This window comes from Haematobia irritans, chromosome 1 (assembly GCF_050003625.1).
Source record: "Haematobia irritans isolate KBUSLIRL chromosome 1, ASM5000362v1, whole genome shotgun sequence".
Classification (NCBI taxonomy): domain Eukaryota; kingdom Metazoa; phylum Arthropoda; class Insecta; order Diptera; family Muscidae; genus Haematobia; species Haematobia irritans.
Window position 1 is genome coordinate 99,882,853 of NC_134397.1, and position 17,271 is coordinate 99,900,123.

Here is a 17,271-nt window from a genome sequence, read left to right on the forward strand (position 1 = left end):
CGCTTCAATTGAGTCATAAAGGGCTTCCTCTTCACAGATCTCGATGACTCTTGCAACAATCCGCGGTTCAGTTTTGGTGAGGTTTGAGCCTGTAGAAACTTCCCGCATACGATTTTCGCCATAGTCTGCAGTTTTTATGTCTCCTTCGGCTTCGCTAGGCGATTTTTTCACTGCTGACTCTACCGGAGGCTTGTCCGTTTCGGAATCCTTTGGCTGATCGCGTTTGTATACCTTCATACGGATATCATGAAAGCCATAACTTACACGTCCTTGGGTCTGGGCTAGATGTGGCAGCGACACTATGTTTAATATAAACACCGCATGTCGTCTTGGTCCATCCACCTCATCCAAACGACCAACCTTCCAATCGGCGGTTGGAAGATCTGGGTTACATTCTTTTAGTCTCTCTAGTATTGACTCAGTATAAGGAGGGTTTGCCGGTATCCATTCATGTGCTCTAGGTTTAGCCGGTATGTCTTTTTTATCGACTAACTCCAAAGCGGCTCCTTCCCAAACTTCACCAATTACCATTAACACAGCTTTAAAGCAATCCATAGACCTCTGGTCCGCAAAAGCTATTTACTTATATCGTCCTTGATACCATCCAGCATCTTGCTGTCCAGGACTTGGTACGGGAAACTTTTTCGCTCCTCTGAGTAGACACCAGACATCGCGTTCTCAATTTCCCCCATTTTTGCCTTGGAGTCATACCGTACAAGGCTCCTTTATTAATGATAGCCATTACAAGGCTGTATTTTGCAACTGAAGCAAACGATCTTTGATCCCGTTTAGAGGATGGCAGCTCATCCGGCGATTGTTCCCTTTTTCCAGCTTCAAGAATTCCTTGAGCCCATTTTAAGGAATCGCTTTGCTTAGCCGACAACGTGCTTTGGTCGACTGATCCTAATTTCTTTAGGATAAACAAAGCATTTCTTCGTTCCTTGAATCTCTTTCGAGATGGATTGCCTCCTTTTGATGTCGTCACCTTAGAAAAGGTTCGACTTGGCAAAGTGTTACCGCCAGTCGAGCCGTCTACAGGTCGACTAATTGGGCCTGACTCTTGGTCGCTGCCCAAATTTATAACTTCAGTCGTTACCCGTCCACTGGGCCCTGAAGTTAGCAACCCAGTGAATGACTTTGAATTTCGCTGCATGGTGGTTTATTATTTCCACCACACGTGAAATTCGTAATAAGTACTTATTACGATGAAATACTCCGCTATTAGAAAACACGTCCGGTCAGTTCGACGGTTGAATAAATAATATTCAGGATTGGGACGCTTACAAGAAGAATCTGAGAGGATACAAGCGAGAACTAAGAAAGGCTCAGCATAACTCTGGGAATGATTACTGCAGCAGTATTGAGAAAACGTCCGAGGCTTCCAGACTACGGAAGGTACTAGCATCCACTAACTCCGCTCCAGGTTTCATTAAAACATCGGAGGGCAACGTCCGGTGAGGAGACGGTTGAACCATGTTCCTATCGAGGAAATTGTATCGGAATCTAGAATAAAATGGGCGATAAATAGCTTTGGGCCATTCAAATCCCCCGAACCTGATGGAATTACTCCGGCGGAGTTACAAGCAGTGACTGAAAGAATTGTCCTCTGGTTGACGGTGATATATAAAGGACGTATAAACTTAGCTTATATTCCAGAAAAGGGGAGGGAAGCAAAAGTCGTTTTCATACCTAAAGCGGGAAAAGCCTCTCACTCGAGTGCGAAGGATTTCCGACCAATCAGCTTATCCTCATTCCTACTTAAGACTCTGCAGAGGATGATAGACATTTATCTTAGAACTAGCGTCGATTCAAGTTTGCTCTCGACACGACAGCATGCATACTCGAAGGGCGTTTCTCGACATCGAAGGGACATTCAATAACATCCATCCGAGCTCGATATTAAATGGACTGACAACTCTGAATGTTGATAAAGGTATACATAGGCTGCTAGACGAACTGCTAATGGGGAGACGTATTTCATCCACACTAGGACAAGCAAACATACAAAGGTATGTTTGCTTGTCCCGAAGGAGGAGTTCTATCACCTCTTCTTTGGAATGTTGCTATAAACAACCTTCTGGTTTCCCTAGAAAAAGAAAGGATAAAAGTGGTGGCATACGCTGACGATGTAGCTCAAGCAGTCAGGGGAAAATTCCCATCCACAATCAGAGATATTATGCAGAGAGCTCTCCGGATGGCTGAGAATTGGGCGAAAGATAATGGTCTTGGGGTAAATCCAGCAAAGACAGAACTAGTCATGTACTGCAAAGATCGCAAAACTCCCACGGTTAAGCCCATTTCCTTAGGGGGTATTGAAATTTCCTTTGGTGAGTGTGCAAAATACCTTGCCGTTTTTCTGGACAGGAAGCTGAACTTTAAGCTTAATATTGAAGAAATGCGAGGAAAGCAACGGTAGATTTGTACTCGTGCAAAAAGGCAATAGGAAAAAGTGGGGAATAAAACCGAAAATTGGACATTGGCTATGCACGGCAGTGGTTAGACCTATAATGTTGAATTGTGTTGTAGTCTGGTTTCCGGCACTTCAGCAACCGACAGGTTTAGATAAAGTTCAGCGTATGGCGTGCTTGTGTATCTCAGGCGCATTCAGTAAGACAGGAACAGATTCCCCTCTATTGCCTTTAGATATTTTGGCCAGTCAGCTGCAGCAGCGGCTGTGCAGGTGCGCGAGCTATCGCTGTGGTCGGAAAAAATGTACGGTCACAGTTCGGTCCTAAAAATAAAGCCAGATGTACCTAACGTAGTGGATTACACTCTGGCCAAACCGATTTTCAACAAACTCTAATTCCCAACAGTGAGGCGTGGTGCACGACCCCGGGGAATAAAAGATATATAGATTTCTACACTGATATATAGATTCTGCACAAATTGGATGGACAAGTGGGTTTCGGAGTATATTCTAAAGATTTGGAACTTCGAATAGCGAAAAGATTACCTAATCACTATAGTGTTTTTTCAGACTGAAATATTAGCAATAAGAGAGGTGACGAATTGGCTGAAAAGTAATGTTCCAACAAATGTTGGCATTAATATATACTCAGACAGTCAACCTGCAATAAAATCCTTGGACTCTGTGTTCCTTAACTCGAAAACGGCCATCGACTGCCGCAAATCTCTCCATTCCAGGGGAACTAGAATCTGTTGGTATGCTTTGGCTACCTGCAAGCCCTTACTGCGTGAGAAGGCTGTCATGATGACAAATGTTCGATGGGAGAATTGCAAGGATTGTAACGACACCAAGCAAATATGGCTCCATTTAAACTTAAACCGCACAGTAGATATGCTAGTGTTCTCAAAAACTATTGGTGCGAAGTACGAGGGCAGTTCGGAAACTTCTTAGCCAAGCACAAAAAGCGCGATATAAACAGAAAAAAGTTAAGTGTTTTGGAAACATCCATCTCTGTTATGAACACATGTTACATTTTGTTTCGATCTTGCAACTCCTTCATATAGAAACAGGTGTTCAAAAAGACGCATCCGCAATTTTTTTACAATGGAAAAATTAGAAATGCGTGCTGAATTTGAAAGTGGTCGTAGAAGCATTGAAGATGAACCACGTAGTGGACGTCCAAAAACAGCAACAACAACAGAAATTGTAGGCAAAATGCATGATATGGTATTAAATGATCGAATAAAAGTGCGTGAAATTGCTAATAAAGGGTGATTCTTTTGAGGTTAGGATTTTCATGCATTAGTATTTGACAGATCACGTGGGATTTCAGACATGGTGTCAAAGAGAAAGATGCTCAGTATGCTTTGACATTTCATCATGAATAGACTTACTAACGAGCAACGCTTGCAAATCATTGAATTTTATTACCAAAATCAGTGTTCGGTTCGAAATGTGTTTATCGACAAATTTTGTTCAGCGATGAGGCTCATTTCTGGTTGAATGGCTACGTAAATAAGCAAAATTGCCGCATTTGGAGTGAAGAGCAACCAGAAGCCGTTCAAGAACTGCCCATGCATCCCGAAAAATGCACTGTTTGGTGTGGTTTGTACGCTGGTGGAATCATTGGACCGTATTTTTTCAAAGATGCTGTTGGACGCAACGTTACGGTGAATGGCGATCGCTATCGTTCGATGCTAACAAACTTTTTGTTGCCAAAAATGGAAGAACTGAACTTGGTTGACATGTGGTTTCAACAAGATGGCGCTACATGCCACACAGCTCGCGATTCTATGGCCATTTTGAGGGAAAACTTCGGAGAACAATTCATCTCAAGAAATGGACCGGTAAGTTGGCCACCAAGATCATGCGATTTGACGCCTTTAGACTATTTTTTTGTGGGGCTACGTCAAGTCTAAAGTCTACAGAAATAAGCCAGCAACTATTCCAGCTTTGGAAGACAACATTTCCGAAGAAATTCGGGCTATTCCGGCCGAAATGCTCGAAAAAGTTGCCCAAAATTGGACTTTCCGAATGGACCACCTAAGACGCAGCCGCGGTCAACATTTAAATGAAATTATCTTCAAAAAGTAAATGTCATGGACCAATCTAACGTTTCAAATAAAGAACCGATGAGATTTTGCAAATTTTATGCGTTTTTTTTAAAAAAAAAGCTATCAAGCTCTTAACAAATCACCCTTTATCATGGGCATCTCAAATGATCCAGTCAATTTAATTTTGCATGAAAAACTACAGCTGAAAAAGCTTTCTGTAAGATGGGTGCCGCATTTGTTAACAGTCGATCAAAAACGAATGAACATTTCTCAAGCTTGTTTGGATCGTTTTTAAGCGCAATAAAATGGATTTTAAGCGTCGTTTCATAACTGTTGATGAGACATGGATCCACCACTATACTCCAGAGACAAAAGAACAATCCAAACAATGGACTGAAGCTGGAGGAAGTGCTCCAAAGAAGGCAAAAACAATTCAATCGGCTGGTTAATTTATGGCAACGGTTTTTTGGGACTTCAAAAGTATTTTATTGATTGACTATCTCCAAAAGGGTAAATCAATAAATTCAGAGTACTATTGCAACTTTTGGATCAATTAAATGTACAAATTCGAGAAAAACGTCCTGGCTTACAACACAAAAAAAAATAATTTTTCATCAAGACAACGCACCAGCGCACAAGAGTGTTTTAACAATGGCTAAAATAAACGAATTAAGGTACGAGTTGATTGACCACCCACCTTATTCTCCTGATTTAGCTGCCAGTGACATTTACTTGTTCCCAAATCTAAAAAAATTCTTAATAAAGGGATAGAATTGCTAGAAAAGCGTTGGACTAAGTGTATTGAAGTTTCAGGAGATTATATTGAAAAATAAAAATATTTTTGAAAAACTAACTATTCTCTTTCATTGATAGCCTATCAATGAAGTTTCCGAACCGCCCTCGTATAATGACTACTGTATGAGCTGTCATGATACGGAGGAAAAGGCATTTTGTGTAAGGCGTAAGCGAATTATAGGGCCATATAGCTTTGGATTACTGGCGGTCCTGGAAAACGTTAACTTCTGCTAAACGTTAAAGACAGCTTAGTCTGTTTATGTTTTTGAAACAATCTGGTAAGTTCAATAAAAACAAAAATAATAGAGAAGGTTCAGTGGTTAAAACTAGAAGTGCCCATATGTAATAGGTACTTTTAGTTAAATGTGGTATCAAAATGGACTGAATAGTCTAAGTGAGCCTGAAACTTAATCGGCCTGCCACTTTAGCCTAACCTATTATCTAATTTTTACACATTTAAAAACTTTTTCGCTTCCACCGGGGTTGAACCTGGGTCTGTTGGCACCATAACAGAACACGTTAGCCAGGGATGTAAAAGTTGGTACAATTGTACTAAATTTGGTACATTCCGCTTCTCAAAATTACAATGACCTATTTGGTACAATTTGAAATACTCAGTTCTTCTTCAAAATGCTCCAGAAGTTCCAATTAATTAATTGTTCAAGATAAATTTTATTGTACACATATTTTAGGTACTGACCAAATAACAATTAAAAGTAACAAAAGATGATTGTTGTCCTTTTCTAGATTTCAGCCTAAAACCATACATTGACTAAGCTACAAGTGTAGCTTAACCAACAGAGGAAAAGAATGTTTGTCAAATTTATTTGGGCAAAGCCCTATAGACTGCAAGATGGTTGGATGGACGCACTGACCAAAATACAATTAAAAGTAACAAAAGATGATTGTTGTCCTTTTCTAGATTTCAGCCTAAAACCATACATTGACTAAGCTACAAGTGTAGCTTAACCAACAGAGGAAAGGAATGTTTGTCAAATTTATTTGGGCAAAGCCCTATAGACTGCAAGATGGTTGGATGGACGCACGTTTCGGAATTACCACATTCCTCATCAGCATCCTCTACTTGCAGCAAAACTATCAACCAATTATCAGAATAAATTCAGGCAGTTCATTAAACCCAACAATGAACCACACTTGAACCTTCCGAAAAAAGGTTTTACATGATAGCTGGCTTATGCCGAAATAAATTCGTACAAACATAACTTTTTTCCTTTGCCACCTCAAATCATCGATTTGAGTGCAGTTGGCTGGGTTTATTTCGAGCATGCTTCCTCTTCTTTATTTCATTCGTTTTGTTTTGTTATTGTTGGTTTTGTTCTTTAATCATTGTTGTCGTTTTCTTGATTTCAGCCTAAAACCATGCATTGACTAAACTACAGAGAACAAACCCAACAATAACAAAACAAAACGAATGAAAGTAACAAAAAATGTATATTTAAAATAAGAGTTCGATGTGTATCTGGCAATAAAATATAACGTTTCGACAGATTAAATGGAAACTGCATATTTAAAATATTCAAGATCATATAGGGACTCCATATAGACAATTTTTTTCTATATTCTGAAATGGATAAAAAATATATTTAGAATTTTATGAAGCATTTCCATTGAATTTTAGTCTTGATACTGTGGTCAAATCGAAACTTTGGCCAGATCATGGACAAACTCTTGAGTGAAAAATTATTCTCTCTCAATTAAATTCCAATATTTTAAATACCTAAATAATCCGAATGAATATTTTCATACGAAAAAAACCTTTACAAATAGCACCTTCGTTATGTTACAAGGTGATAAATGTATATTTATTTTTTCGGTTACTATATTCAAATCCATTATTTTTGGAATTTGGTACAATTTTAACCCAAAAGGTACACTTTTATTCTCGTTGGTACAATTAAAAGTTTTGGTTTTTCACCCCTGGCCTTAGCACACTCAGCCACCAGCGACATTGAACACGATCCATTAAAACGTCTATTCAAATGTTTGACTTTAATACATCGGGAAAAAATCTTCAAAAGTAGTGAAATCGTCTTTAAATTTGTTGACTTTTTGTATCTTACAAAGCTAAAAATCGTTTAAAAAAGGTGAAGTTTTCAGTACTTTATCGAAGAAATATAGCATAATTTCTGTTTGAAGCCGAGACTAAATTTGAAAATTTTCGTGGTCGTTAACACGTTTTTAAAGGACTTTAATAGTATATCGAAATCGATAACAAAATCATTAGGGAAAAAACAAAATCTTTGAAAACGGATAGGTTTTGTTTTTTTTTTCAGTGTAGGTAGGGAGTATATTAACTTTGTCATTCCGTTTCTAACACATCGTATGTTTAAATCACGCTAAACCCGAACGAAATAAGCTATCGACTTGAAACTTGGCACAAGTACTTGTTATTGATGCAGGTCAGATGGTATTGCAAATGGACCATATCGGACCACTTTTACGTGTAGCCCACATATAAACCGACCCGTAGACCCGTTGGAGGATCTTGGAGGAACAAATTTCATCCGTTCCGAATGAAATTTAGAATGTGGTGTAACTATGTGGCACCTAATAAACATTCAAAAATTGGTCCATATCGGTTCATAATTATATATAGCCCCATATCAACCGTTTCCTCCTGGCTTACGGTCGTATAGACTTGTTTAATTTCTAAAAAACTTTAAATCAAACGTGTGATACCCTCAAAATGAGTACTAATCTATTTTTAAAGTTTTTTATACCCGCCACCATGGGGGTATAATAAATTTGCCATTCCGTTTGTAACACGTCGAAATATCGATTTCCAACCAGAGAATGAAGCCGAGCCATATTTGTCGGTGTCGGCTTATACTAAATTTTTGTCTCTGGCGACGGTGGCTTGATGGCCGATACAAAATTGTCTATTCAGCGGCGCACTATTATCCATTATAAAATCAATTTTAAGTATTCCGAATTGTAAAGAGACTACACCAAAATAAAGTGAACCCACCGTGGAAGAAAATGTAGTTATTTTAGAAAATTTTAATTAAAATAGTTTTCTAATTGCAACATGTTACAAATAAGTTAATACTTTTTGTCAAATTAAAGAAAATTTATTAAAATTAATTAATTTTTTTTCTCTTTTTTAAGAAAATTTCATATGTTGAAAGAAAAAATTGGATTTAAAAATTGTTAAAATGGCTTTAGCGCTATACGAAGTTCATGACAGGTACAATTTTAGTAAAATTTACTCATTTAAGAGACTTATGAACTCAATTTAAGCAAACTTCTGTCATTTTAGGAAAATATGAACTATTTTATTTTTTAGTAAAATTGTGCACTATATTTGTGTACAACTTTTTTTCTTATTTTTAGCACAAAATTATTCAAATAAGGAACATTTACTCATATTGTGCAAAATTCAACTAAAATCAACTAATTTTCATGAACTAAAATAAAGTTCAGTTGTCATTAGAGCCCCTTTTTTCTGGGTGTAGTTGTGCAACCAATATTGCAATCAAATTTACATTTCATTCAAATTTTATGAGCTAAATTTTTGTAAAACCATTGCAGCAACTTTATACTAATTGATTGTAGTTGGAAAATTCATAATTTTGGCAAAAAAATATAACAATTACACTAGTTTACAAAAAAAAATGCATGTGCATTTGATGAGATGTGACTTTTTTTATGTATTTTGATCTGCTGAATTCGAAAAAAAATTTAAAATTTAAAATATTCATGGTCGTATAGATGGTACTTTTCCGGCGGAAAAGGTTTACTGTAAAACATGATTTTTTTGAAAATTTGCCCTTTTTGCGTCGATATTGAACCACTTAACTTATCACAGATTCAATTATACACGATTGTTCGTCATCTCAATACCTTTCATTTAAGTATCAACAACGATATAATCGGACATTTCTAACTGGAGTGTTTGGTCACACACAAATGTTTCGTAAACTCGTTAGTGGTAACCAATTCGAACACATAAATCCGAACTGACACTAACCCTTTTGTTTATGTACCTTCCAGCACTTGTAACTGGAAAGCAGTCAAATAACACAATGATCGTAATTTCAATTGAATAACTGACAAAATTTTATTGATTTCCAATTGTATATATACCTATGATATAATTACATTGTTACCTATGCGTTGTACGAGAATTCATGAGTTTGCAGTGTTCCACATGTCGGCCAAGTCATTTTGGTGAATTGGGAAATATGGTAGCTTCCCAGCAAAAACTCTCATTACCCGGTAAACTTGTAGGTAAGCCTATTTAAAAATTAATAACCACTTATTAATTGGCATCGTTTCGGATTACATTTACATACGCATGTCCTAGGAGGAAAGTACTTCTCCCCAGGCATACTTTCGGCCATAAAATAAGTAGTGCATTTAAAGCATGTAGCATACAACGTTCTAGGAATTCCTAATAGTGGCAAGTCTGCTCTGAACCAATATGTAGTGGCACGCATCTGGTATCCGGCCTCTGCTCGTCGGCTATCGGTGGGGTTCAAACTTAACTACCAGGTTCAGTATGTGCCAAAAAAAAACCACAGAATAACTATTACTTAAAATATGCGTGCGATAAAATAAGATGGATAGGATAGAAAGAATCGGGAAAAATTAAGAAAACTCGATGCTAAGCAGATGTGTGGATATTGACATCTGATATTACCCCTCCCAACCTTGACCATGAGCCGTATGCAATGAATTTATACATGGTCCCAAACAACCTTCAACCCATCTCCCAGTTAGGAAATCAAAAAATAAATATTTAGTGCTCCATAATCATTTATTCAACCGAATAATTCAAAGAAAACATTTCATCTTAAAATCCAGACAACTTGCAAAGAAATTCAATTAATATTTCGAAATAATCCAAAATCATTTAATACGTAACGAAATTTGTAAAAAAAAAATACTGAATTATACCAATACAAAACTTCCTTAACACTAATCATTATATTCCTTCTTCTTCTTTATTTGCAAATTCGTTTTCCGAATATTTGCGACCAATACAATTTAATTCTATTTCAAACACACATATAATTTGTTCTTCATAATGTTTCTAGTAGATCCGCAAAACGCTCCCTGTTTCTCGCCATGCTTAATAGATTTGTAACATCTCGGATACCAGTCCATTCCGTAATATTGTCAAGCCATGTTAACTCTTTTCTTCCTCTAATGGGTTTTCCTTCAATTTTTATGCGGGTAATGTTTTGTAATAATTTATATTTTTGATTCCTCATAATATGTCCCAAATACGCAGTTTTTCTCCTTTTTATTGCTGCGATGAGTTCTCTTTCGCAATGCATTTTTCTTAATACTTCGGCATTTGAGACATGGGCAGTCCAAGGAATTTTTAATATTCTCCGATATATCCATATTTCAAAGGCTTCCAACTTTTTTGTATCAGTAGATTTTATAGTCCACACCTCCATTGCGTACAGTAGTACTGACCAGACATATGCTTTGACAAATCGAATCTTCGTTTCAAGATTGATGTCATGGCTAACAAAAACTTTCTTGTACTTTAAAAATGCATCTCTCGCCAATTCTATTCGGCATCTTATCTCTTTCGAGGAGTCCCATTGATCAGTAATAGTAGCTCCGAGATATTTAAAACTCTTAACTCTCTCTACGTTTGAATTTTGTATTTTTAATACCGCGTTTTTGTATTCCTGTTTTTTGCCAATAATCATAAACTTGGTTTTCTGGATATTGATTTTTAATCCATATTTTTTACTGCATGTTGCGAGTGTATCCACAAGACTCTGAAGTTGAGATATGCTATGTGTCATTAATGTTGTGTCATCAGCGTATCTAATGTTATTTAAAACTGATCTGCTTACAACAATACCATTTCGAATACTATTGACCGATTCTCGAAATATTTGCTCGGAATAAATATTAAAAAGCAATGGGGACAGTATACACCCCTGCCTGACTCCTTTGGATATTGGTATACTTTCGGTCATATATCCGTTTATCTCTACTTGAGCAGTTTGGTGCCAGTATAAACTCTTTATACATTGTATTTCTTTTTGTTCTATATTTATCGAATTCAGAATGTCTATCAGTCTATCATGTAGCACATTGTCAAACGCTTTTTCATAATCTATGAAACATAGGAATACATCTTTTTGGGCGTTTCTACATTTTTGAATCAGGGTCTGTATGGAAAAAAGGGCTTCTCTGGTTCCCATGCCCTCTCTGAAACCGAACAGAGACGTTCCCATCACATTTTCGCATTTAGGATATATTCTCGAATGAATAATTCTAAGAAATATTTTTAGAGCATGGCTCATAAGACTAATAAGTCTGAATTCGTGACAGAATTTAGCGTGATTTTTTTTAGGTATGGTAATAAATGTCGATTTAAGCCACTCCTGTGGGTATTGGCCTGTATCATATATGTTGTTAAATAATTTTGTTAAGAGATCCATATTTTCACTATCTATTAATTTTAAGATTTCAGAAGGAATCTCGTCTGGACCACATGCTTTCTTATCTTTTAGCGACTTTATTGCAGATTCCACTTCTATTCTACTTATTGCTGTTCCTGATAGAGACTGTTGGTTGTGCTGTTCAAAGATTGATCTATTGTCGTCCGTAAAAACCTCTTTTATGTATTCTCTCCATAGAATTTTCTTTTCATCAATGTCGAAAACTGGTTTATTGTTGCTATTGTATAATACAGTTGATGACGTCATACGGTGTGCTCCGGCAGTTTCTTTCAATTTTCGGTAGAGGTTGAAATCGTCGTGTAGTTTTTGTAATCTTTCAATCTCCAGGCATTGCGCTTTAAAGTATTCATTTTTTGCGATACGTATGGATGCTTGAATTTCCCTATTCAGCTCCCAATATAATTCGTAATTAACATTTTTATATTTTCGTCTCTGGTCCATCAAATTAAGTATATCTTGCGTCATCCATTCTTTGTTCCTAGATCTTTTATAGTATCCAAGAGCATCTTCTGCTATAGGTTTGAGTTTGTTCTTTACATCGTTCCATATGTCTTCAACAGTTTCTCTATATTCCTAATATTCTATTTTATCCCAAAAAAAATGCAAATGCAAAGCAAATAAAAACAGAATAATACACTATTGATATGCAGAGATCGGTTATTTCACGAGTAATTACAGAAACAAAATAGCTGAAAAAGAATATATCCAGTTCGGATATCATGGTATATATATAAATATGTATATGTATATGAGTGGTTAAATATATTTGTACCGCGAAAAATCCAATAATATTCAAAGATAAACCGAAATAATATTTAATAACGAAAAAAAAGTAAATTAAACCAAAACCAGATTTAAATTAATTTTTAACTTTTACTTTTAATAATTTTTTAGGTTTTCCGAAAATGTAAAATAATAAAAAACGGAAAAAATCAAGTTTAAGCAAAATATAAAATTATTTTTTTTCAACACGATAGGATTCGATAGCAAAACCCTCTCTCACACTAGGGCTTAGGATCAAGATATTGAATCTCAATTTCCAAGATACGCGTTCTTTTAAATTTTCGAATCATAAAAAAACGAGAAAATCCGAAAATTAAAGAAAATTAATTTTCACTCAACTGAGCCGGGATTCGATAGGGTGGCTTTATACGTCCATACAACAACAACAATACAAGATACACTTTACATATAATCAAAATCAAAACTTTGTCACCATTATCGAGATCTTATATCAATCACTGCTATTTTTACTTTCAAAATCATATAAAACAATTTTTAATAAGATAAAAATGCGTTACTTTGCACAAAAGAAAAAAAATCACATCACCCAAACCGGGCTCGAACCTACGACCTCACGATTGCAAGCCGCGAGTCTTACCACTAGGCTAACTAAAGACTTATGCGTGGCTGGCCAAATGCACAATTATAATGAGTGGCAAATACTGTTTTTAATTACACTAAAATATATATTCACCACACCATCATAAAAGTCAATAATAAATAATATTTGATTTTATAAAAATAACAAAAATAAGTATTAATTTTATTAATTAACAAAAAAACATAATAAAAAAAATAAAACCAAGATGAAATTAAAAACAAGGAAATTGAAAATAAAAAAATATTAAATGACCGAAAGCGGGCTCGATCCCTCAACCTTATGGTTGGAAGTCGCGAGTGCTCTCACTGGGCTATCAACTGATTTTTGATTGACTGGCAAAATAACTACGTGAGCGTTGGGTGACTTTTGATCGTGGTTACATGTAAAAGTTATTCACCTACACACCAAACATCAATATTAGGAGAAAATTCCCCTTCTTGGTGACTTTGCAAAATAATTATTTTTGTTGCAAAACTAAAACCAGTGTTTTGATGGTTGGTAATGCCGGGAATATGTATAGGAAAAGGAAATAAATGACTTACTACTTATTGGTTCCAACGTTGAAGGATCCTTCATGGCATATCCGGTAAATCACTAAATTTTTGAATTTGGTTTATATTGGTGTTGTTGGTGTCGTAAATGTTGAAATATAATTGTATTTAATTGTCTTTGTGGTTTTTGGTTGATTTAAATAATCAATTTACGACCGATTTTCACTCACATACATACGAAACCGAAACGATTTTAAAACACGATATCTGCATAGTTACAAAACTTTAACTAAAAAAAATTAAAATAACTACTTTTAAACTAAAAACTTTCCGGATTCAATTCAAATTTAATGTCTTTGTTTTACTTTAAACCGGACAGCAAAAAAACTATAAAAACTGTAGCGAACACTTTTCTTTTCACACAATCACTCCACAATATTCGTGGTTCGATCTGGACCAGCCAAAAAATCTATGGTATCCTCAGGAGAAAATAATAAAGATCATATAGGGGTCAATTCGGAAAATGTTGCGGGTTTTTCGCTGAGGGTTGCCCGTACCCATGCAGAGTGCTTCCAAGTCGGATATGCCCACGGAAAATTCAAAAAATAGGATGCCTAAAACACAGACAAGGTTTCCAAAAATAAGCATTGATGCTTGGATGGGACGAAACCAATACATGTATATTACCTTTTAGCGAAATAAAACAGCTTATGGTTTTCCTGCGCTCCTGGTATGGAAAAATGGTAAACCCGGTAAAATCAGGATAATTTTGTCCTGGCCCAAATCACAGGCGGGTGAGGTGAAATGACTATTGGAGGCCAAAATACAGGAGAAATGCCACCGAATATCCTCTGGGAAAAATCCAAAAACCAAGGAATGTCCACAAATAGAAGAAATTTCGTCCAAATCCAATTTATCTCGTCCTAATTAATAACATACAAGTTTTCAATCCAAAGAACAAAGCACAGTCAATTCTTTTATTTTCATACTTACAAAATGAAAAGACAAATTTTTAGTTCAGGATACAAAAAATTTAAATGTTCGCTGCGCTGTCCGATTTCAAATTGAACAATTGACGAGATAAACTGAGAATTTGGGCAAAAGAACTCCTATTTATAGCAAGAGAACGCAATGGAAAGCCAGCGTTAGTAGGCTGGATTTTTCCAAAAAAAAATTTGGAAAATTCCTGCTATTTCGAAAATGGCATGAACACCCACAAACCCAAAAAAAAGAAAAACATATTCAAGAAACGCGATCAATAAATCAAGCTAGCAATTCTAGCGTTATCAATAGAGGGAATCACTATAAAAATAGTCAAGTCGTCCTTCAAGCTTTCGATAGCCCAGTGGACAACAACTTCTGCTATGGTCACATACGCCCAGGTTCGCATCCTGGCAAAAACTCATTTTAGGCTACTATTTTTTTTATTTTATTTTATTTTATTTTATTTTATTTCATTTCCCCGAAAATATACTTAATTTACATCTATCTCATTCTGTAACACTACCTTCAACATGCGTCTACCATATCGTAAACTAAGTTTTAAGTACTATTCAAATCCAAGCTTTATTTCTGAAATCATAAAACCAATATTATAACCAAATTATTCGAATTACATGAAAGTGTAACAAAATGAATCCAAGTGCTACAAGCGACCCTACAAGCATATAATCACCTAATATGTAATGACTTATTCGTAGATACACCAAAGCTTGCAAAATAGCCACTTATAGTCTCAGGCAACCAAATCTCGAAAATATTGATTTCTATCGCCGATTACAATGGATCAAAATATGGCGAGTGGTGCTGTAATAGGAGAACTACTGAATAGAAATAGAATATTGTATAAATAAACAAAAAATCTAATAAATAATCTAAATACGATTACACTCAAATTAATGTCACACTTAAAATAGAAATAAATGTAGGTTGTTTAAGGGAGTTGGATTCGTGAATTACGTTATAATATATCCAATAGCCAATTCACATAAGGTTCGAAATCTACTAAAAGTGGATTTTAAGTCTCTTTTTTATAAGGCAAATGGCATTTGATTTATTTATTTATTTATTATTGTAAAACTAGTACAACAAGATTTGATATCTTATAAATTACAGTACTAGCTGGTATTTGGCAATACAAATGATTTGAAATTATTATTAGAATTATACTTAGTATTAATATAAATTTTAATATAATTTTAAGATTTTAAATAATTGAACATAACAAAAAAATTTGAAATTTAGTTTAAGCGCATTTTGGATTATTATCATATTATGTTTATTTAAAACATAATATGATAATGTCATTAAACACAATTATTATGAAATATTTGTGATAAAAAATTCTTAACGGAAAAATCTTCAGAATTACCGTTACATTACATATTCTTTTTGATTTTTATGTAAGTGCTCGATTATGTGAATACTTATATTAACTACAACTGCCTAAAAATTTGAGAATAACAATTCGAAAATTACCGAGAAGTATTTATTTTTGTCATTACAAGTTAGTCATTATAACTCGCCGCAATGTAATGCAACGTGTAATGACAGCTTTACTCCTGGTAATGTCAATTGTAATGAGATGTGGTTACCTAGTTTTTGCTGGGTTGATCTGCTTACTCAGTAATTAACATCCAACACTCACAAATATGGGAAACTTGATCATTGACATAACTAAAATATGTTGAACTAAACATGAATGAAATATAGAACCAAAGAAGTAAAATATGCGGAAATGCAAAAACTAACCTAAATATGACGATGTGTTGGAATGTGATCTACTTATACGTTGATGAATTTAGTTATAATAAATAGGTTATTGACCAAATAAATACCAAACAAGTATATATTGTAGTAAGTTCGGCCGGGCCGAATCTTAAATACCCACCACCATGAATCAAATATAATAGTTTACTTTGAAAACTCTTCGTCATAGCGGGTTACTTCATAATATAACAGGTTGACACATAGATGGCGTCACTAGTATTAAATGCATATTATTTTTATATAGTACCAACCTTTAAATGATTCGTGTCAAAATTTGACGTCTGTAAGTCAATTAGTTTGTGAGATAGAGCGTCTTTTGTGAAGCAACTTTTGTTATTGTGAAAAAAAAAAATGGAAAAAAAGGAATTTCGTCTTTTGATAAAATACTGTTTTCTGAAGGGAAGAAATACGGTGGAAGCAAACTTGGCTTGATAATGAGTTTCCGGACTCTGCCCCAGGGAAATCAACAATAATTGATTGGTATGCAAAATTCAAGCGTGGTGAAATAAGCACGGAGGACGGTGAACGCAGTGGACGCCCGAAAGAGGTGGTTACCGACGAAAACATCAAAAAAAACCCAAAATGATTTTGAATGACCGTAAAATGAAGTTGATAGAGATAGCAGAGGCCTTAAAGATATCAAACGAACGTGTTGGTCATATCATTCATCAATATTTGGATATGCGGAAGCTTTGTGCAAAATGGGTGCCGCTCGAGCTCACATTTGACCAAAAACAACAACGTGTTGATGATTCTGAGCGGTGTTTGCAGCTGTTAACTCGTAATACACCCGAGTTTTTCCGTCGATATGAAGAAAAAGGTGTTGTTCCACCATGACAACGCACCGTGCCACAAGTCATTGAGAACGATGGCAAAAATTCATGAATTGGGCTTCGAATTGCTTCCCCACCCACCG

At 35.4% G+C, this 17,271-nt stretch overlaps 1 protein-coding gene and 1 long non-coding RNA gene across 2 annotated transcripts in view; one reads left to right on the top strand and one right to left on the bottom strand.

Annotated features, from left to right (window-relative positions):
- Desi (DM4/DM12 domain-containing protein Desiccate) overlaps nt 1-17,271 on the top strand; it is a 172,484-nt gene that overhangs the window by 134,328 nt on the left and 20,885 nt on the right. The window lies entirely within an intron of this gene.
- LOC142240525 (uncharacterized) lies at nt 13,647-14,660 on the bottom strand. The gene is made up of 3 exons (XR_012723300.1): nt 14,580-14,660; nt 14,274-14,509; nt 13,647-14,200 (listed from the first exon to the last, which is right to left on the bottom strand). It is a non-coding gene; the product is annotated as an uncharacterized LOC142240525 (long non-coding RNA).